This window comes from Aethalodelphis obliquidens, unplaced genomic scaffold, assembly GCF_003676395.1.
Source record: "Aethalodelphis obliquidens isolate GAN/ISIS:26980383/991018 unplaced genomic scaffold, ASM367639v1 scaffold138, whole genome shotgun sequence".
NCBI classification, from domain to species: domain Eukaryota; kingdom Metazoa; phylum Chordata; class Mammalia; order Artiodactyla; family Delphinidae; genus Aethalodelphis; species Aethalodelphis obliquidens.
The window spans coordinates 742,330-765,359 of record NW_020838082.1 but is presented as its reverse complement, the minus strand read 5'-3'; positions in this window follow the sequence as shown (position 1 = coordinate 765,359).

The following is a 23,030-nucleotide window of genomic DNA, read 5'->3' as shown; positions in this document are numbered from 1 at the left end:
GAGACAGAAGAAACAGTATTGTAAGGTCTTGCTCCTGTAGAAAACCTTTAAATATAACTTTGGTAAGGAGTGTCCCAAATCATCTATACAAATTTTCCCATGTTTAAAATATGTAATTTAAAATACAGATTGGTAAATATACAAAGTAAAAATTTCTAATTTGAAGTGGTTGCATGAACATAAGCTAGAAAACCTCTGTATATTAATTCTGAGAGAGAAAAGTAAGAGCAAAGAAAAAGGGAATGAATCATGGACATCCACAAGTACAAAAGACAGCTGCAGTTCAGTAGATCAAGATATAGTCACAATTCTATTATATGTCACTAAAACATATATAAGCCACTTTTTTAAAAAATGGAACAACACAGAGACATAAACACACAAAAATACTCTTATGTCCCAGTTGAACAGGATAAATTTTAAGTATTTTCTTGCTTTAGCATTGATTTTTAAAAAATTATTTTTGTATAAATCTGAAAATAACAGACATCTACAAACAAAAGGGTAGGACTAAAAGCAGTACTATATAGAGAAAAATCTGAAAATTTTAATGTTTAAAATATAATCTTTTTCTCTGTCTGATGATTAGATGTTAAATCTCCCAAAATTTAAGTTAAATGCAAACTTGCTGTTTGCCAAATAGAGACATAAGGAATGGAAAATATTTGTGGCTTACAGTTATTTTATAACTGAAAATAATTACAGTTATAATCCACATGCCTGCAGTGTGATAACAAAACATGGCTTTAAAAATGTTTAGCTCTAGAATCCTAGTGGGCACCAAAGGAAGGCTCAGACATATTTCTATTATTTTCTTATTTGCATTACATTAATAAGGCATTGTGTGTTTGTCAGATTCTGTGCATTTCTTTTCTTTATGAAGCTGTATATTATTGTGTTTGTGTATATGAACTCATATAATTGTGTTTGCATTTGTGAGTCTAGCTCTTACTTTCCATTCATTTTTTACTATTATAATCATAGCTCTTTCTCCTCCCCTTTAAACTATTTTTCTTTCTGCTTTAATAGCTTTCTAAACCATGTTATTTCCACATAATTAGCCATAGTCTTCAATTGAAATAAACCTTTATTTTTTTCTCTATTTGATAAAAAAAGATATTTGTTGATTTTGTTATTAAAGAATAAGTGAGTCATATATTTTTATATATCTCTGTGAAATATATTTACATTTTATAAATATAGATATTTACTCTTTAAAGTTCACTTGTTCTCAGTAGAAAATAAAATCTACAACATGGTAAAATAAATATTTCTTACAAAGAACTGGCAAAATCAAAGTATTTAATTATAAAACATCTATAGAATTTTCAGATATTAGACTTTATTCCTAAAATCAGCATTTAGAAGCTCAATATTGAATACCAACAGTACAGATACTTTTATTTCCTACCATATTTACTGAAATACAATTAACATACAAAAGAGTCCATGTATTTTGTGTTCATTTTGATCACATAGGTATATACTTGAGAAACTATAACCACAATCAAAACAATCAACATAACTACCATACCAAAATATTTCCTAGTATCCTTTTGTAATCTCTTCCACTCATATCCTTAGAATTTTGTAAATTTATGTAATTAGGAACTTACAGCATGTACTGTTTTTTGCCCAGCTATTTTCATCCAACATAATTATTTTAAAAGTGATCCATATTGTATCCTGTATCAGTACTGCATTCCTAGTCCTGAGAGTGGCCAAGATGGTGGAGTAGAAGGACCCTAAGCTCTCACAAGCACACCAAAATCACAACAAACTGCAGGAAAACCATTGATGAAAAAGACTGGAACCTACCAGAAAAGATCTTCTACTAATAAAGCCATAAAGAAGGAACCACAACAAGATGTATAGGAGTGGCAGGCTCATGAAATCAAATCCCGTATCCCCTGGGTGGGCAACCCACAAACTGGAGAATAATTATATTATAGAGGTTCTCAGACAGGAATGAGAATTCTGAGCCCCACTTCAGGCCCCCTGGCCCAGGGGTCCAGCACTAGGAAGAGGAACCCCCAGAGCATTTGGTTGTAAAGGCCAGTGGGGCTTGATTGCAGGAACTCCACACAATTGCAGGAAATAGAGACTTCACTACTAAAGGGCTCACAAAAAATCTCACATGCACTGAGACCAAGGGCAAAAGCAGTAATTTGATAAGAGCTTCGGCCACACCACTTGCTGGTCTTGGAGGGTCTCCTGGGGAGGTAGGGGGCAACTGTGGCTCACCGTGGGGACATAGACACTTGTGGTAGACATATTGGGGAGGATTCATCTGTGTGAGCTCCCCAGGAGGCTGACATCTTTGGCACCAAGACCTGGCCCAACCTAACAGCCAGTGATGTGAAGCCACAGGCTAAACAACAAACTGGGCAGGGACACAGACCCAAACATCAGCTGACAGGCTGCCTAAAGACTTCTTGAGCCTGCAGCTGTTGCTATACATGCTCTGAGACATGGCCCTGCCTACCAGAGGGCCAAGACCCAGCTTCACTCAGCAGTGGGCAGGCACCCCCCACCCGCCAGGTAGCCAACACAAGTCTCTATACCAGCCTCACCTATGAGGGAGTAGACACTAGAAGGAAGAAAACTACAGTCCTGCAGCCTGAAGACCAAGTCCAAAAATACAGGACAGACACTACCCTGGGACCAGCTGGCCCCTGGCCCTTAGGTGATGAGAAGAGAGCTGGGTCATATAGGACATCACCTATAGAGGGCCACTTCTCCAAGGTCATACAAGGTTTATACACATAAAAATACAAACAGAAATTTATAACAAATGAGGTGATAGAGGAATGTTTCACATGAAGCAATGAGATAAAACCCCAGAAGAAGAACTAAGTGATGTGGGGATACATAATCTACCCAAGAAAGAGTTGGGTAGAAAACTCTGAACTCAAGAAAGAGTTCAGAGTAATGATCATAGAAATGATCATAGAAAACTCTGAACTCAAGAAAGAGTTCAGAGTAATGATCATAAAGATGATCAGAGAACTCGAGAGGAAAATGGATACACAGAGTGAGAAATTAGAAGTTTCTAACAAAGAATTAGATTACACAAAGAATAACCAAACAGAATTAAAGAATACAATAACTGAGATGAAAAGTACACTAGAAGGAATCAAGAGTACACTAAATGCGGCAAAAGAACAGATCAGTGTGCTGGAAGACAGAGTAGTGGAAATCACTGCTACCGAACAGAAAAAAAATAATGAAAAGAATTCAGCACAGTTTAAGAGCCCTCTGGAACAACATCAAGTGCACTAATATTTATGTTATAGGGGTCCCAGAAGGAGAAGAGAGAGAAAGGGCCTAATAAAATGTGTAAAGAGATAATAGTTGAAAACTTCCCTAACCTATAAAAGGAAAGAGTCACCCAAGTCCAGGAAGCACAGAGACCCATATAGAATTAACCCACAGAGGAACACACTAAGACACATTGTAATCAAAATGACAAAAATTACAAAGAGAGAATGTTAAAAGCAACAAGGGAAAAACAAAAAATAACATACAGGGGAATTCCCATAAGGCTATCAGCTGATTTTTTAGCAGAAACTCTGCAGGCTAGAAGGGACTGGCACAATATACTTAAAGTGATGAAAGAGAAAAACCTACAAACAAGAATACTCTACCTAGCAAGGCTTTCATTCAGACCTGATGGAGAAATCAAACCCTTTACACACAAGCAAAATCTAAAAGAATTTACAATCACCAAAGCAGCATTAAAACAAAGGCTAAAGGAACTTCTCTAGGTGGAAGAGAAGAGGCCACATATAGAAACAATAAAATTATGAAAAAGAAAACCTCACTGGTAAAGTCACATATACAATAAAGGTATGAAATCATCCATACACAAAGCTAGCAAGTATATTAAAAGACAAAAGTAGTAAAATCATCTGTATCTACAAAAAGCAGTTAAGGGATACACAAAACAATTAGATGTAAAATATAATTTCAAAAAGAATAATCATTAGGGGAGGAGAGTATAAACTCAGGGTATCTAAAATACATTTGAAATTAAGAGATCAGCAACTTATAACAAGCACACACACATTATATGTATATATATGGGTATATATATATATACATACATATATATATATGTATATATACAGAGAGATAGAGAGAGAGAGAGTGCTATACAAAAAATTTATGCAAGAAGGAAATTAAATCTATAACAAATATACATATAAACAAGAAAAAGGAGTCCAAACATAACACTAAATATAGTCACTGAATCACAAGAGAAGGGAACAAAAGAAGAATGGAGGAAAAAAAGACCTACAAAAATATATCTATAGAAAATATAAACAGACCAATCACAAGCACTGAAATTGAAACTGTGATTAAAAATCTTCCAACAAACAAAAGCCCAGGACCAGAAGGCTTCACAGGTGAATTCTATTAAACATTTAGAGAAGAGTTAATACCTATCCTCCTCAAAATCTTCCAAAATATAGCAGAGGGAGGAACACTTCCAAACTCATTGTACAAGGCCACCATCACCCTGCTACCAAAATCAGACAAAGATGTCACAAAATAAGAAAACTACAGGCCAATATCACTGATGAACATAGATGCAAAAATCCTCAACAAAATACTGGCAAACAGAATCCAACAGCCCATTAAAAGGATCATACACCATGATCAAGTGGGGTTTATCCCAGGAATGCAAGGATTCTTCAATACACGCAAATCAATCAATGTGATAAACCATATTAACAAATTGAAGGAGAAAAACCATATGATCATCACAATAGGTGCAGAAAAAGCTTTCAACAAAATTCAACACCCATTTATGATAAAAATCCTCAAGAATGTAGGCATAGAGGGAACTTATCTCAATATAATAAAGGTCATATATGCCAAACCCACAGCCAACATCATTCGCAATGGTGAAAAATTGAAAGCATTTCCACTAAGATCAGGAACAAGACAAGGTTGCCCACTCTCACCACTATTATTCAACATAATTTTGGAAGTTTTAGCCATGGCAATCAGAGAAGAAAAAATATTAAAGGAATCTAAACCAGAAAAAAAAGAAGTAAAATTGTCACTGTTTGCAGATGATATGATACTATACATAGAAAATACTAAAGATGCTACCAGAAAACTACTAGAACTAATCAATGAATTTCGTAAAGTAGCAGGATACAAAATTAATGTACAGAAATCTCTTGCATTCCTATATACTAATGATAGAAAATCTGAAAGTGAAATTAAGGAAACACTCCCATTTACCATTGCAACAAAAGGAATAAAATACCTAGGAAAAACTTACCTAAGGAGACAAAAGACCTGCATGCAGAAAACTATAACACATTGATGAAAGAAATTAAAGATGATACGAACAGTTGGAGAGATATACCATGTTTTTAGATTGAAAGAATCAACATTGTGAAAAATGACTATACTACCCAAAGCAATCTACAAATTCAATGCAATCTGTATCAAACTACTGAAGACATTTTTCACAGAATTAGAACAAAAAATTTCACAAACTGTATGGAAACACAAAAGACCCCAAATAACCAAGCAATCCTGAGAAAGAAAAACAGAGCTGGAGGAATCAGGCTCCCTGACTTCAGGCTATACTATAAAGCTACAGTAATCAAGACTGTATGGTACTGGTACAAAAACAGATATATAGATCAATGGAACAGGACAAAGAGCCCAGAGATAAACCCACACACATATGGTCACCTTATTTTTGATAAAGGAGGCAAGAATATACAATGGAGAAAGGACAGCCTCTTCAATAAGTGGTGTTGGGAAAACTGGACAGCTACATGTAAAAGAATGAAATGAGAACATTCCCTAACACCATACACAAAAATAAACTCCAAATGGATTAAAGACCTAAATGTAAGGCCAGACACTATAAAACTCTTAGAGGAAAACCTAGGCACAACACTCTATGACAGGAATCACAGCCAGATTCTTTTTGACCCACTTCCTAGAGAAATGGAAATAAAAACAAAAATAAACAAATGGGACCTACTGAAGCTTTTGCACCACAAAGGAAACCATAAACAAGACGAAAAGACAACCCTCAGAATGGTAGAAAATATTTGCAAATGAAGCAACTGACAAAGGATTAATCTCCAAACTATACACGCAGCTCATGCAGCTCAATATCCAAAAAACAAACAACCCAATCCAAAAATGGGCAGAAGACCTAAATAGACATTTCTTCAAAGAAGATATACAGTTTGCCAACAAACACATGAAAGGATACTCAACATCACTAATCATTAGAGAAATGCAAATCAAAACTACAGTGAGGTATCACCTCACACCGGTCAGAATGGCCATCATCAAAAAATCTACAAACAATAAATGCTGGAGAAGGTGTGGAGAAAAGGGAACCCTCTTGCACTGTTGGTGGGAATGTAAACTGATACAGGCACTATGGAGAACAGTATGGAGGCTCCTTTAAAAACTAAAAACATAACTACCATACGACCCAGCAATCCCACTACTGGGCATATACCCTGAGAAAACCAAAATTCAAAAAGAATCATGTACCAAAATGTTCATTGCAGCACTATTTACAATAGCCAGGACAAGGAAGCAACCTAAGTGTACATCACTGGATGAATGGATAAAGAAGATGTGGCACATATATACAATGGAAGATTACTCAGCCATAAAAAGAAACAAAATTGAGTTATTTGTAGTGAGGTGGAAGGACCCAGAGTTTGTCATACAGAGTGAATAAGTCAGAAAGAAAAAAAGAAATACCGTATGCTAACACATATATTTGGAATCTCAAAAAAAAAAAAAAGTTCTGAGGAACCTAGGGTCAGGACAGGAATAGAGATGCAGATGTAGAGAATGGACTTGAGGACACAGGGAGGGGGAAGGGTAAGCTGGGACGAAGTGAGATAGTGGCATGGACATATATACACTATCAAATGTAAAATAGATAGCTAGTGGGAAGCAGTCGCATGGCACAGGGAGATCAGCTCGGTCCTTTGTGACCACCTAGGGAGATGGGACACCGAGGTTGGGAGGGAGATGCAAGAGGAAGGGGATATGGGGAAATATGTACACGTGTAGCTGATTCATTTTGTTATACAGCAGAAACTAACACACCATTGTAAAGCAATTATATTCCAATAATGATGTTTTAAAAATAAAAAACAGGGCTTCCCTGGTGGCGCAGTGGTTGGGGGTCCGCCTGCCGGTGCAGGGGACGCGGGTTCGTGCCCCCGTCCGGGAGGATCCCACATGCCGCGGGGCGGCTGGGCCTGTGGGCCATGGTCGCTGAGCCTGCGCGTCCAGGGCCTGCGCTCCGCGGCGGGAGAGGCCACAGCAGTGAGAGGCCTGCGTACCGCAAAAAAATAAAAAAATAAAAATAAAAATAAAAAATAAAAAACAAATCCAAAACAATTAACAAAATTGCAATAGGAACATACATATTTATAGTACCCTAAATGTAAGTGGACTGAATGCTTCAACCAGAAAACACAGACTGGATGAATGGATACAAAAATAGGACCTGTATATATGCTGCCTACAAGAGACTCACTTCAGATCTAAAGACACATACAGAAAATGAGGGGATGGAAAAAGTTATTTGATGCACATGGAAAGCAAAAAAAAAAAGCCAGAGTAGCAATACTTTTATTAGACAAAATAGACTTTAAAATAAAGAATGTTATAAGAGACAAAGAAGGATACGACATAATGATCAAAGGATCAATCCAAGAAGAAGAGATAACAATTATAAATATATATGCAACAATCATAGAAGCACCTGAATATATAAGGCAAATGTTAACAGACATAAGAGGGGAAACTGACAGTAACACAATAAATAGTGGAGGATTTTAACACTCCATTTACGTCAATGGACAGATCATCCAGACAGAAAATCAATAAGGAAACACAGGCCTTAAATGACACATTTGCCCAGATGGATTTAATTGATATTTATAAAGCAGTTCATCTGAAAGCCGCAGAATACACATTCTTTTCAAGTGTACATGGAACATTCTCCACGATAGATCTCATGCTGGGCCACAAAATAAGCCTCTGGAAATTTAGAAAAACTAAAATCATATCAAGCATCTTTTCTGACCACAATGCCATGAGATTAGAAATCAACTACAAGAAAAAAAAAAACTGCAAAATAATACAAACATGTGGAGGCTAAACAATATGCCACCAATGGATCACTGAAGAAATCAAAAAGAATGGTGAAAAGATGAAAGCATTTCCTCTAAGATCAGGGACAGGACAAGGATGTCCGCTTTTGCCAGTTTCACTCAACATAGTTTTGAAAGCCTAGCCACAACAATCAGAGCAGAAAAAGAAATAAAAGAAGACTGGAATAGACATTTTTCCAAAGAAGATATACAGATGGCCAACAGGCACATGAAAAGATGCTCAACATCATTAATCATCAAAGAAATGCAAATGAAAACCATAGTGAGGTATCAGCTCACACCTGTCAGAATGTCTATCAATAAAAGGACCACAAATAACAAATGTTGGCGAGGATATGGAGAAAAGGGAATCCTTGACACTGTTGGTGGGAATGTAAATTGGTGCAGCCACTACTGAAGACAGTATGGAAATTTCTCAGAAAACTCAAAATATAACTACCATATGACTCAGCAATTCCACTACTGGGTATTTATAAAAACAAAAAACAAAAAACAAAAAACCTTAAAAACATTAATTCAAAAAGATACTTGCACCTCAATATTCATAGCAGCATTATTTACAATTTCCAAGATATGGAAGCAACCGAAGTGTTCATCAATAGATGAATGGATAAAGAAGAAGTGAGATATATATATATATAACCTCTTCCACTTATACACACACACACACACACACACACACACACACACACAATGGAATACTACCTTCCAGGCCATGAGTGATACAACTTGGCCAGTATTCTTTAACAAAGAGAAACTCTAATCTGAGATAAATTTCCAGAGATAATTTAGACAAAAGTGACCTTCACCAGACATTATCAGAAAACTACTAGAGCTCATCAAAGAATTCAGTGAAGTTGCTGTATCCAAAACTAATATACTGAAATCTGTTGCATTCCTGTACACTAACAACAAAAGATCAGAAAGAGAAATTAAGGAAACAGTCCATTTACCATAACATCAAAAAAATAAAATACCTTGGAATAAACCTACCTAAGGAGACAAAAGACCTGTACTCTAAAAACTATAAGATGCTGATTAAAGAAATTGAAGAGGACACAAACAGATGGAAATATATACTCTGTTCCTGGATTGGAAGAATAATATTGTTAAAATGACCATACTACCTAAGGCAATCTACAGATTCAATGCAATACCTATCATATTACTAATAGCATTTTCCACAGAATTAAAACAAAAATTTTTTTAATTTTTCAATTGTAAATCTTATGAAATTTGGATGCAGACCAAGTGTTCCCAATAAAAATTTAGCATACAAATTGAGATGTATTATAAGTGTACAATACACTTAAAAGATTTGGATTTGAAAGATTTGATAAGATAAATTTGTATACACAAAAGACACTGAATAACCAAAACAATTTTGAGAAAGAAGAATGGAACTGGAGGTATCACATTCCCTAACTTCAGAGCATACTACAAAGCTACAGATATCCTAACAGTATGGTACTGGCACAAAGACAGAAATATAGATCAATGGGATAGGATAGAAATCCCAGAAATAAACCCACACTTATGGTCAATTAATCTATGAAAATGAAGGCAAGAATATACCATGGAGAAAAGACAGTGTCTTCAATAAGTGGTGATTGGAAAACTGTACAGCTACACGTAAAAAATGAAATTAGAACATTCTCTAACACCATATACAAAAATAAACTGCAAATGGATTAAAGACCTAGATGTAAGACCAGATGCTATAAAACTCTTACAGGAAAACATAGGCAGAACACTCTTTGACATATATCACAGCAATATTTTTTTTGAATCCATCTCCTAGAGTAATGGAAATAAAAAAAATAAACATATGGGACCTAATTAAACTAAAAAGCTTTTGCACAACAAAGGAAACAATAAGCAAAATGAAAACACAACATACAGACTGGGAGAAAATATTTGCAAACAATGTTACCAATAAGGTATTAATTTCCAAAATATACAAACAGCTCATAGAGCTCAATACCAAACAAAACAAAACAACCCAATCAAGAAATGGGAATAAAACCTAAATAGACATTTCTCCAAAGAAGACATACAGATAGCCAACAGGCACATGAAAAAAAAGAAGCTCAACATTGTTAATTATTAAAGAAATGCAAACCAAAACTGCAATGAGGTATCACCTCACACCAGCCAGAATGGCCATCATAAAAATGTCTACAAATAATACATGCTGTAGAGGATGTGGAGAAAAAGGAACCCTCCTGCACTGTTGGTGGTAATGTAAATTGGTGCAGTCACTACAGTGAACAGTATAGAGGTTCCTTAAAAAACTAAAAATAGAGTTACCATATGATCCAACTATCCCACTCTTGGGCATATATCTGGAAAAAACTCTAACTCAAAAAAGATACGTGCATCCCAATGATCACAGCAACACTATTTACAATAGCCGAGACATGGAAGCAACCTAAATATCCATCAACAGATGAATGGATAAAGAAGAGGTGGTATGATATTGCTTACATGTGGAATCTAAAAAATGACACAAATTAACTTATTTACAAAAGAGGAATAAACTCACAGACATAGAAAACAAACTTATGGTTACCAAAGGGGAAAGGGCAGTGAGGGATAAATTAGAAGTTTGGGATTAACATATACATGCTACTATATATAAAATAGATATCCAAAAGGATCTACTGAATATAGCACAGGTAACTCTACTCAATACTCTGTAATGACCTATATGGGAAAATAATATTTTTTAAAATGTGGTTATATGTATATGTATAACTGAATCACTTTGCTGTACACCTGAAACTAAAACAACATTGTAAATCAACTATATTCCAATTAAAAAATAATCTGAAAGGAATATATATATAAGAACACACACATATATATGTAAAACTGAACCACTTTGCTGTACACCTGAAACTAACACATTGTAAATCAACTATACTTTAAAAAACATATGTAAAATTTGTGAACTTTTCCTATATTTTAGGAGCTATGCATTCTATTGAACCTATTAGTAAGGAAGCTTTGAAAATGAAGATTTGTATGCATGCATGCATGCATACATTTACATGCTTCTTTACTGAAGAGTTCTTTTGTGCAAGTTACTTCCTCTCTATAGGTAGAAACAGAAACTCACCATGGCTCAGATACCTCTTATTTTATTAAGAATCAGTTGACATATATACACTGATATGTATAAAATGGATAGCTAATAAGAACCTGCTGTATAAAAAAATAAATGAAATAAAATTCAAAAATTAAAGAAAATGACAAACAAAGAATCAATTGAAAAAACTACTAAATCATCTACATATGATGAAAGCTTGGCACTCATTCAAAAGGGGAATTTTTTTGCTATTTATTTATTTGTATTGAGATATAATTGACATATTGGTTTCAGGTGTACAACATAATAATTCAATATTTTTATTTATTGCAAAATGATCACCACAACAAGTCTAGTTAACGGGGAAACTTTTTGTCTTAACATTCTTTTCAGTTGTCATTCTTTGTTTTACTTTTTTTTCCCCTAAGGCATTATTTTTTGTTTTGGCAAAATGTCATTCTCCTCAAACACCTTGATTTTTATAGCTCCAGGATACTATGAAAGGAAAGTTTCATTTATTAGGTTCTTGTGAGCCTTGTTTTAAATTTGACAGTGTCTTAGAAAAAAGAAATGATGATGGTAGAAACATGGCCCAGGATTATTTGGAAGCAAGAAGAAACACATTGAGAGACTGATTTTGGCTAGAGTTTACAGCTTCAAGAAAGAAAATATAGATTTCACCACAAGCTTGGCATATGGAATTTTAAGCAAAGATATTTAATATTAAGCAATTTGCTACATTATTTGTATCCCAAACTAGATTTATAGATATTGGGAGGAATATAAGCTTTTAGAGGACACAAACTATGAAATATACATTATTAAGTCAACAAATGAGTATGTTGAATTAAAAGCTAACATAGTCTAGGAAAAGACAAGATTCTATAAAGATTAGATGTAGAAATAAACACAAGGGAATTAATATTGTTATCTGGTCAGAGGAAGATGCAAAATGTACTTAGATTTCACTTTAGTGTGAGTTATTTTATTGTTTCTAATTGCCTCAACGAGGTATTAAAGTGGAAGAGAAGAAATTGCTCCACTTCTAGGAACACAGGTAATGCCATTGCAGAGATGAATGAATACCAACCCCCTTTCCCTTTTGTTTATTATTCCAGGTCCCTCCGTTATTCCAATGGTTCTATTTTTTATCAGTATTTCCTTCTTATAATACCCAGGTTGGTCTCAATGGAGTTAATATTTACAACATAATTGCACAAAAATGGCTTATTTTCTTTTCCTGTGCAAGTGACTGGCATATTAACAAAATATATTTTATTTTATGTTCTCTATTCAAGATTTTAATAATAGAGCATTTGTGAATTTATTTTTCTACTAGCAGGATAATTAGTATAAAATACTACTTTTATCTTTTAAATTAATTTTATAATCTCATTTCTTAAACTTAGGTCTTTTAAGAATTTATGTCTCTGAAAAATCATTTATTTGAAATGTTGCTTATTTCAGGAAGTGGTAATATAGTTAGAAATGGTAATAGAAGGCCTAGGCAGTAGACATGAAATGAAGTGGACATATTTAAGAGAGAAGAAATCAAATTACTAGAGCTTGATAATTGGTTGGAAGGGAATGGGAAATTACAGAGGGACAATTTAAAGATGATACTCCAGTAAGGCTGCTGTAATATAAATCAGGATAAGAAAAACAAAAATAAATATAGATTTATGAGGTAATATGATAAGCTGAGATGTGAACATGTTAAATATGAGATACCTGGGGGACATTCATGTGACCATTTGAACTATGATGTCAAGGACTGGATTTCACAAGAGAGCTGGCTCAAGTACAGCATTGGGCTTCATCATCATTCAGTTATATAGCCAAGTAACTGGATGGGATCATCCAAGGAAGCTGAGTTAGAAAAAGACAGGAAGAACTAATGCACAAAACCTCTGGGACACAAATACATCATTGATGGGCAGAGATTGAGGCTTGTGCTGAAAAGAAGCCAGGAGAAGAGATCTCCATGGAAGGCCTGGTAATGAGGGACATGTAGCATATTTGAAAAATGGAAAGAATTTCACTATGACTAAAGGTGAAATCCAAAATTCATATCTAAAATACAAAACTGAACTCCAAATGACTTATGATTTCTAACCTCAGAGCAACTGATAGCCTGAACACCTTGGGTTAATGAGTTATTTTGTAGAAAGGAGAATACTGGGCTGAGAAATTATTGTCCATAAATCCTAGTTAGAGGAAACTAAAATGCTATTGCTATATTCTGTAAAAGAGTGACATGAGGGACTCACTTGGAAAACTGGCCACGTAAGATACTGAAATATATTAAAATTGTGACATAAGCATTCTTTAACAAAAAATGTTTAATTCTGAGGAGAGTTTCATTATTTTCTATTATTGTTTTGAATTTTGTTTTTTGTTTCCTTCTGTTTATATCCAGTACTTTTAATTTCAAGATATTTAATATAGACATCATAGGGTATAGTTACTCTCTATTGTGTTTCATAATTACCTATGTTGTACTGAATTTTAAAAAAATATTGGAGACATATGTATGTTACATCATTTTTTTCTATACATCATTTTTTAAAAAAATCAGGCCATTCTTTCCTAAATTCTGATATTGGGCATTGTGGAAAAATCCACATTTTTTGGCTGTTACATTTTATTTTTTCCTTCTACTCTATTTTACACATGTAATCTATTTTATCTCTCAATGGTTTAAATGTGGTTTAACTTTTTAAATTAATGTTTCAGAAAATGAAAATCAGGAAATAAATTAAGAGAGGTCAGCTTTTGAATTAAATAAAATTAACTTTCAGAAAAAATCATAAATCTTTCATGGTGGCTGAATACAGAGTGCTTAACTCTGTATTAATTTGTAGACATAATTGAAAATAATGAATACTGCTTTCTCCAGACCTGGATATTCATTTTGAAAGAAAGTAAGACTTTTCCTTAATTTAAACACAGATCTTAAAATTTCCCACAGTTCTGGGTATTTTTTTGTGGAAAAAGTTATTTTTCATGTGCTTTGTTACAACTTTTAGGCTACATTTGGAATAAACTATCTAAAGTAAAGTAGTCTAGTATGCAGTAGGCCTGAGGAAAAGATAGTGAGTAGGTACCCAAAAGTCTTCAAAACTTATCATCTCTTCTTTCCCTTTCTTTGTTTACTCTTATATGCTCTTTCATAATGCAAATATTTTCCTTTCTGAATTCATGTAAACAAAAAGAAGATCTCAGAGACTGACATATTTTTCCACTTCAAATTTCTAGTAAAGAGAAAATGTAAACATCTTAGTTTGGGTATGCTAGACACCTCTATTTCCCTCAAATAAGCCAGGGACCAGTGATATGCAGTATAAATCCAGCTATTGGAGAACATGAATACGTACCCCTGAGAGACAGTCCTCAGAGATAGGAGAATACTTTTGAGCTGAGCAGGTGCCACTAAAGTTGACTAATATTCATGCAACAAAAGGATCTTCAGGTAAGGATTCTCCACCCTGTCTTCTCTGAATTGGTCCAGTTCTTTATATTAGAAATTAAAATAACAGTGATTTCTTATAATTCACTAATTTGTACATACTTCTCTCTCCTCCTATAATGTTATCCTACAGTTCCTTAAACTTCATTTCATCAGCTGCTTCCCTGTCATCTCCTGATCCCCATCAGTCTAAGTCAGGAGTTGGCTCTGTCCCAACATCTCACATTCTCCCTATTCCTGTGTAGTACTTTGTGTTTCTCTTTAACATGGCATACAGTTTATATTGTAAATTATTGACATTTCTTTATTCACCATCCTTGGTGCTTCATAAAACAAGGTCTATTTCTTTCATTTTTCTATTTTTTGCATAAAAAGACTACTAGAATAAATATTAAACAGATGAATGAACACTTATTGAGTTATATTTTTACACAACATTAAATGTGTTGTTGGATCAAAAATTCACCAACACTTAACATAAATTATTTTTTAAAATAAAGAAAATAAAAGGAATTTGAGTTAAAAAATGAGCTGAAATAATTATGGTAAATATACAAATATATTGTGACTTACCAGATTAAATTAGTTTTCTTGTATTATAGATTGATTTGAAAATATTCTGCAAGAGATTTTTCCATCTATTTTAATACAGTTTTTTCATTCTTTTAAAAAATGAAAGTGTGACTAATAAAATGTCCCTGTATATGATTTTAAGGTATAGACCAATGATTTGTTTAAATAGGCTTATGCCATATGTTTTTTCCTTAAAATTTCTTATTAATCAACATGATGGCATTTGTAATATATATGGAAAAATCACGGCAGAAAAATATATATACTCTAAATACTAAATCAAAATATGTAAAAAATTGAACTTCTGTAATACAATTTCAACTACGTATAACAGGATGATTTTTATAAAAAACATAATAACTTCTGTTGCCTTCCTCATAATTATAATTCAGAAAACCTATCCCCTCAAAACAATCATTATTATTTTGGATATTATATAAAACTTATAACCAAGTATAATATTTTAAAATGTTTAAGCAAAAGTAGTTAATAGTGGTTACTCCATAAACTCTATCAACTAATATTGTAAAACATGATACCAAAATTCAATAAATATGACATAATTAACTACCTTTTGTGTATGTTCTAATTTACTATATGTAATATTTCATATCTGTCATTTATCCAGCTAATATATGACAGCTTGTCTTAAACAAATCCTTCTAGTCCTTGTACTTATTTCTTATTACCTTAAAAATGATAAGGTATACTCTTTAAAATATATTATACTATTGATGCAGTGGTCTTCTTCCCAACTCTTATTTAGAAACAACTGATACATTTAATTGATGTAGTAACATGTGATAAAATCTCATTTCACAATAAATGTTACTAATCAGAAAAAAGTTAATGTAAAAATAATGACATGGTTCTGAATTCATTTTTTAAAATATAAATAGGTTAGTGTATTCAAGTTTGAAAATATACTTTGTAGTTAGCATTAGCACTGACCCACTGGTGGTCTGATTCTTCTCCCTTTGGGCACATGACAGGATGACACTTCCCCAACAACCTGAGGTCAGATATGGCCACATTACTTACTCTGGCAATGACTGGTAAATGTTAATAGTCTGTGGCATGTTCTGTCATAAGCTTTAAGATGGATTACATCCCTCTCCAATTCCCTCTTCCCTCTGCCAAGGTGACCATCAATGGTTCAGAGAGCAACTGCTTCATTTTTATGTGTTTCTGGTAAGCATAATGATGAACATGTAACAAGAATGAAAACTATGTTTAATCCTATTATCTATCTTTATCAAAGGAGAAGAAAATGTGTTGCAATATTACTCATTCCATTCATTTATATTCATACTGAAATACATTTTTATACTGAAATAAAACATTCCTACCAATTGTTGTAACAAAGTACTTGTGTCAGGACTAATGATTAAAGTGATACATTTGTACGTTCATGAAACAAAATCTCATTTATATTTATAACATGAAGGATAATAGATGACTTCGGTTACCCAGAACTTATAATTTGATTAAAGCTTAAAATGCACAAAATATTTATTCATTGATTCACTGGTTCAAAATATCATTAATTTTAAATACACTAATATACATGAAGTACTTACAACAGGACCTAGTACATATTAAAAACTATGAAAATGTTAGCTGTTATTATTATTTTTTATTTGACAAATACTTGTTGAGCTCAATTTAATGTCAAATATTATTCTAGGCAACAGAAATATAGCACAGAACAAAAAAATAGAAAAAAATGTTTTCCCTCATACAACTTATATTCCTTGAGAACCAGACAGACAATTCAGACAGAAATGCCTTAGTTAAAATTATTATGAATCAAAATGAAGCAGGTAGGAGGACTGAGGAGTCTATAGTATAAAAGATGGTGTTCAGTTTTAAGTAGTATAAAAGAGATGGCTTCACTGAGAAAGTAAAATTTGTACAGAATCTTAGAGAGTGGTCAAGTTAAGTAGGTCTCTGAGGAAAGAGCTTTCTAAGCATGTGAGCTCATAAGACCGAAGTCCATTATGTCGGAACATACCCAGTGATGCTGGGACAAACAAGGTGCCCAGCACAACTGGCTTCTAGTGAGCAAGAGAGAAAATAGTGGTACAAGAATTAAAGATGAAACCCGAGGCTACTGTGGGTCAGTGCCTAGAGGGAATCCTAGGTTGTTTTAAAAATTTAGATTTAAATCTCTATGAGACAGGAAGTCTTTAGGGGGTTGGAGCTGGGGAGTGTACCTCCGTGTCTTACATTTTGAAAATATCACTCTAATTGTTTGTGTTGAGTAGAAGAGAAGGGGGTAAAGGCCTAAGAGGAAGATGGGATTGAAGATTATTACAGTAGCCTGGACAAGGTGGTAACTATGGAGGTGGTGAGAAGTGGTCAAGTTTTGGTATATTTTGAAGATACATCCAATAGTAATTGCTGATGGGTTAAATGTAGAACATGAAAGAAAACAAAAGGAATCAAAGATAAAGTATCATTGGCTAAAAAGACTATGAGAGGAAAACATCTGACAGAGAAATATCAGCTTGTCCTAACTGCTCTGTTTGATACCTTAATTATAGATGCAGTTTCACTGCCTGGATGAACAGAGCACATTGTCTTGGCTAAAATGAACTTAGGCAAGATCAGAAGCAGGAAGCTACCGTGAACAATCTTCCTGATATGACACTCCCCTATCTCTCCAAGGTATCACCAGCCACCCAGGACAAGGCCATATCTGCTTGATCCCATTGCTAATCATCCACTTTTTATGTTGATTCATCTCCTGCTGACATTAGATACCACTTCCAAGTAGGAAACTTTCTTGAAGAGTTCTTTTTAAATTCATCTTCCACCTGGTTATTCAACTATAGTCTATCTTCCCCCCTCCTTATAATAAAATAAATCCCAGATACATCAAATATTTAACATAGGTGAATAAAACTATAGTTATTTTGAAAATAAATATAAAAGAATATTTTTATTAGCTCTGAATGTGGAAAGTATAGCAACATATAAAGGAAAGGAGAGGTAACATTGCATACAAAATTTCCTTAAAAAAAAATCTTTGTAACCTAAATGTCTGCTAGCCCAGGAGTCCCTCCAGCATAAGAACAGGTCTCTGCTCACTTCTGTGGTTAGTTATGAGGATCTCCAAAGGGTCAAAACTGTACTCTGTGAACTGCAGTTTTATTTCATAGCTATTTATCCCTATCTACTTTCTAAAACACACTGAATGGATTATTTGACTGCCACAACCAATTATGAGAATGATATTTATGCAATGGCTAGAATTTCTGATTGATCCCAAGTTTCTTTGAATCCTAGAGAAGGTATTTGCTACACTCTCAGCCACACATCTCTAATGCCCCTCTGGACATTTCTTATGCCCAGTTTTACTAAGAATCTTTGGAAATGTTCTGTCATATTTGATTCTAATTCCTCTATCTTTAGATGCTTCATTTTAAGGGAATTTGTGGGTGAGAAGAGTCATTTAAGACACTTCATTATTATTTTAGGTTGATGTTATTGAATAAAGTTGATTTACAATATTATACTAGTTTCAGGTGTACAGCATAGTGATTCAATATTGTTATAGACTATACATCTCTATCCTAATACATTCCAAAACACTTCCCATCTTCCAATGCTAAATATAAACAGATAAATAAGCTTCCTTGTTTATTAATTGAGGCAAACATATTTGCATGTGCAGTTTGCTTTTATACTGTAAGAGACATCCATAACTACCTGGATATAATGTCTTAGTGATTATTGTTAGTACTCTTATTTTGTACCTATCAATCCTATTGTATTATTATGGAAGTGGCATGTGTTATATTCAAAACTACGTATTAACTAACTGAGCTGGGATTTGAACTGATAACTCTCTAATACCAAAACATATACACTTCAATTACAGCATGCTGCCAAACACAAACAAAAAGAAACAATGAAATATCAACCTATTAATGAAATTGTAGAAGCAATTCACATACACAAAGGAGAAACTACAGAAGTTCAATAAATATAAACAAAGGGTGTAGTTCTGTAGAATCCAAATGAATAGCTATGAAGATGCTCATAGAGGATATTTGCCCATTATCAAATTAGCTAATATTAACACCAAATTTTAGGAATATTGTGATGGAACAGGAGTTCCAATACAGTGCAGAACAGAATGCAAAATAGTATTGATGTTTTAAGACAACTTAGTAATTTTTATTAAAAGCCTTAAAATATTTTATGTTATTTGATCCAACAGTTCTACAGTTCCTGTTTTAGGAGTTTGATCTGTGGAAATAATTAGAAAGATATCTACATAGGTATGTAAAGACATGCCAATAACCACTTTGCAATAATATAAAAATAGGATTGATCAATGAAATGAAATCTAATTATATATATGATTCTTTTTAATGGGAAGCCAAAAATGCTTAGTCATGCACATGTGATATTATGGTAACTGAGTCCCATAGGTATAACATCTACTTTTGTTTTAAATCTGAGCCACAGCAGCTCTCCAAGTTGCCCGGCTTGCTGTATATTTGAGCAAAATTCTTTTGAGTTGAGGAGATAATACTGCTTTCTTTTTTGGCTGCCAAGAAAATCACCAAACTTCAGTATTTTGGGGACTCATATGTATGTATTACATATTTTAGAAATAAATCCTTACTGGATATCGTCTTGAACAAGAAAATTATTCCACATTCCAAAAGAACTTAGGAAAAATTGACTTGCTATTCATGAGGAGATCAACTACTTCTTGACTTTTTTTTAAAACTCTGCTCTCTGTAATAAATTGTTTCTAAAATAAGACAAAAACCAAGGTTAAGTGCATTCCTTTTTCTCCTGATATGAATTAGAGAAATCTCCTGAAAACTATTTTTAGCAATCTTTAATTGCTTTTGCTCTTCTTTGCTGCCTGCAAGGTATCTAGTGATAACTTTTTACTGAATTAGCAGTTGCATTTTTAGCACTGTCATTGACACTGCTGATTAAAACCACAAAGAATAGCCGTCACTTATTTCTGTAACTCACAGACACTTGCCTCTGATGATTTTAACTTACAATGGACTGGTAGTTTCTTTTTTTTAATTTATTTTTTTGCGGTATGCGGGCCTCTCATCGTTGTGGCCTCTCCCGTTGCGGAGCACAGGCTCCGGATGTGCAGGCTCAGCGGTCATGGCTCATGGGTCCAGCCACTCCGCGGCATGTGGGATCTCCTGGACCTGGGCACGAACTCGTGTCTCCTGCATCGACAGGCGGACTCTCAACCACTGCCCCACCAGGGAAGCCCCCTGGACTGGTAGTTTTAAATTGAAGACATGCTGTTTAAGGAATCCAATATTTGTAAAAAGAATAGCATTTTTTACTGATAATGGTTTCTGAAAATATATTGAATAATCAATGAGCAAAAGATGAACTAGCAAGATAGCGAATATTGTTTCTGAAGAATAAAAATGCATTTAAATAAAAAGATAAACCTTTAAATTAAATATTGCAAAATTCATAGACTACACAGATGTCCGTGTGTGTGTCTATACGTCTTAGTAATTCCTATGTTAATTTACTTTGTAGATAATATAGGAGAAGTTTTCAGAATTCTTGTTCTGGTATCACATTCACCTGGATTTCAGTGTTGGCTTCTCTACTATCTAGCTGATCTTGGATGACTTACTTAAACACTCAAAGCTTCGGTTTTCTGATCTAAAATGTTCATATAATAAGACAACCTACATCAAATAGAGTTTCTCAGGAACAAATTAGATAATTCCTATGTAGAGTATAGCAAACTTCCAAAAAATTTGCAGTGACTCATATGATCCAGCAATCTCACTCCTGGACATATATCAGGACAAAACTATAATTCAAAAAGATACATGTGCCCCTATGTTCATAGCAGCACTATTCACAATAGCCAAGACATGGAAACAACCTAAATTGCCATTGATAGATGAAAGGATAAAGAAGATAGGTACATACATGCAATGGACTTACTCAGCCATAAAAAGAATGAAATAATGCCATTTACAGCAACATGGATTCAACTAGAGATTATCATACTAAGTGAAATAAGTCACAAAGAAAGAAAAATACCATATGATATCACTTATATGTGAAGTCTAAAACATGGCACAAATGAACTTATCTACAAAACAGAAACAGACTCACAGACATAGAGAACAGACTTGTTGTTACCAAGGGGGAGGGGAGTGAGGGAGGGGTGGACTGGGAGTTTGGGGTTAGAATATGAAAACTATTACATTTAGAATGGATAAACAGCAAGGTCCTACTGTATAGCACAGGGTACTATATCCAATCTCCACTATAGAAAAGAATGTATGCATGTGTATAACTGAGTCACTTTGTTGTACAGAAGAAATTAACACAACACTGTAAAACAACTATACTTCAATAAAAAAAACTTTGCAATGGCTCAATACTTTGGAGCTATGATGATGAAGATCAGTGATGATCATAAAGACTGGAAGGGGAAGAAGAAACATCAGGGGTTTACACAAGTATAAAAATCCTAACCTGCACTGAATAATACACACAAAGGTCCTAGAAAAAGGCCTTTCATAACAAAGCCTCTGTTAGAGATCTTTTATTCACATGTTTTTAAACACATAATTTGTTGCAAAAATATTATGTAGTAATTGGTGGAATAGGAAAGAAATAAGATAATTTTTTTCAAGGGAATTTCAAGAGTACACATAAAATTAATTATTAAAAAACAGCTTTATTGAGATATAATTCATATACCATAAAGTCCATCTTTTAAAGTGAGCAATTTAGTGTTTTCTAGTATACTCACAGGGTTATACATCCATCACCATTGTCTAATTCCAAGATATTTTGCTTACCACAGAAAGACTAGATATGAACCGTTATAATGTCCCACCCATTGTAAGTCACTCCCAATATCTGCCTCCTGTCCCCTCAAGCCCCTCACAAACATTAACCTACTTCTGTCTCTACAGATTTGTCTATTCTGGACACTTCATGTAAATGGTATTATACAATACATGACATCTTGTGTCTGGCTTCTTTTGTTTGACACAATGTTTTCAAGATTCATCCTTATCGTATCAATATCAATACTATATTTTCTATTGTGGCTTAATAATATTCCATTGTTGGGCTTCCCTGGTGGCACAGTTGTTAAGAATCTGCCTGCCAGTGCAGAGGACATGGGTTTGAGCCCTGGTCCAGGAAGATCCCACATGCCACGGAGCAACTAAGCCCATGCACCACAACTACTGAGCCTGCTCTCTAGAGCCCATGAGCCACAACTACTGAGCCTGCGTGCCACAACTACTGAAGCCCGTGCACCTAGAGCCCATGCTCCACAACAAGAGAAGCCACCACAATGAGAAGCCCATGCGCTGCAAAGAAGAGTAGCCCCCACTCGCTGCAACTAGAGAAAGCCCATGAACAGCAACGAAGACCCAGCACAGCCAAAAATAAAATAAATAAACTTACAAAACAAATATTCCATTGTATAGTTATACCACCTATTGTTTATCCATTCATTAGTTGATGGACAACTGAATTGTGTCTATTATTTGTCTATTATGAATAATGCTTCTATAAACATTTGTGTACATGTTTTCCTGTGGACATACATTTTCATTTCTCTTGGGTGTATACCTAGCAGTGGAATTGCTTGTTTATAGAGCAAATGTACATTGTAAGACATACTACCAATTCTAATTCAAATATCTAACCCCATATCTAC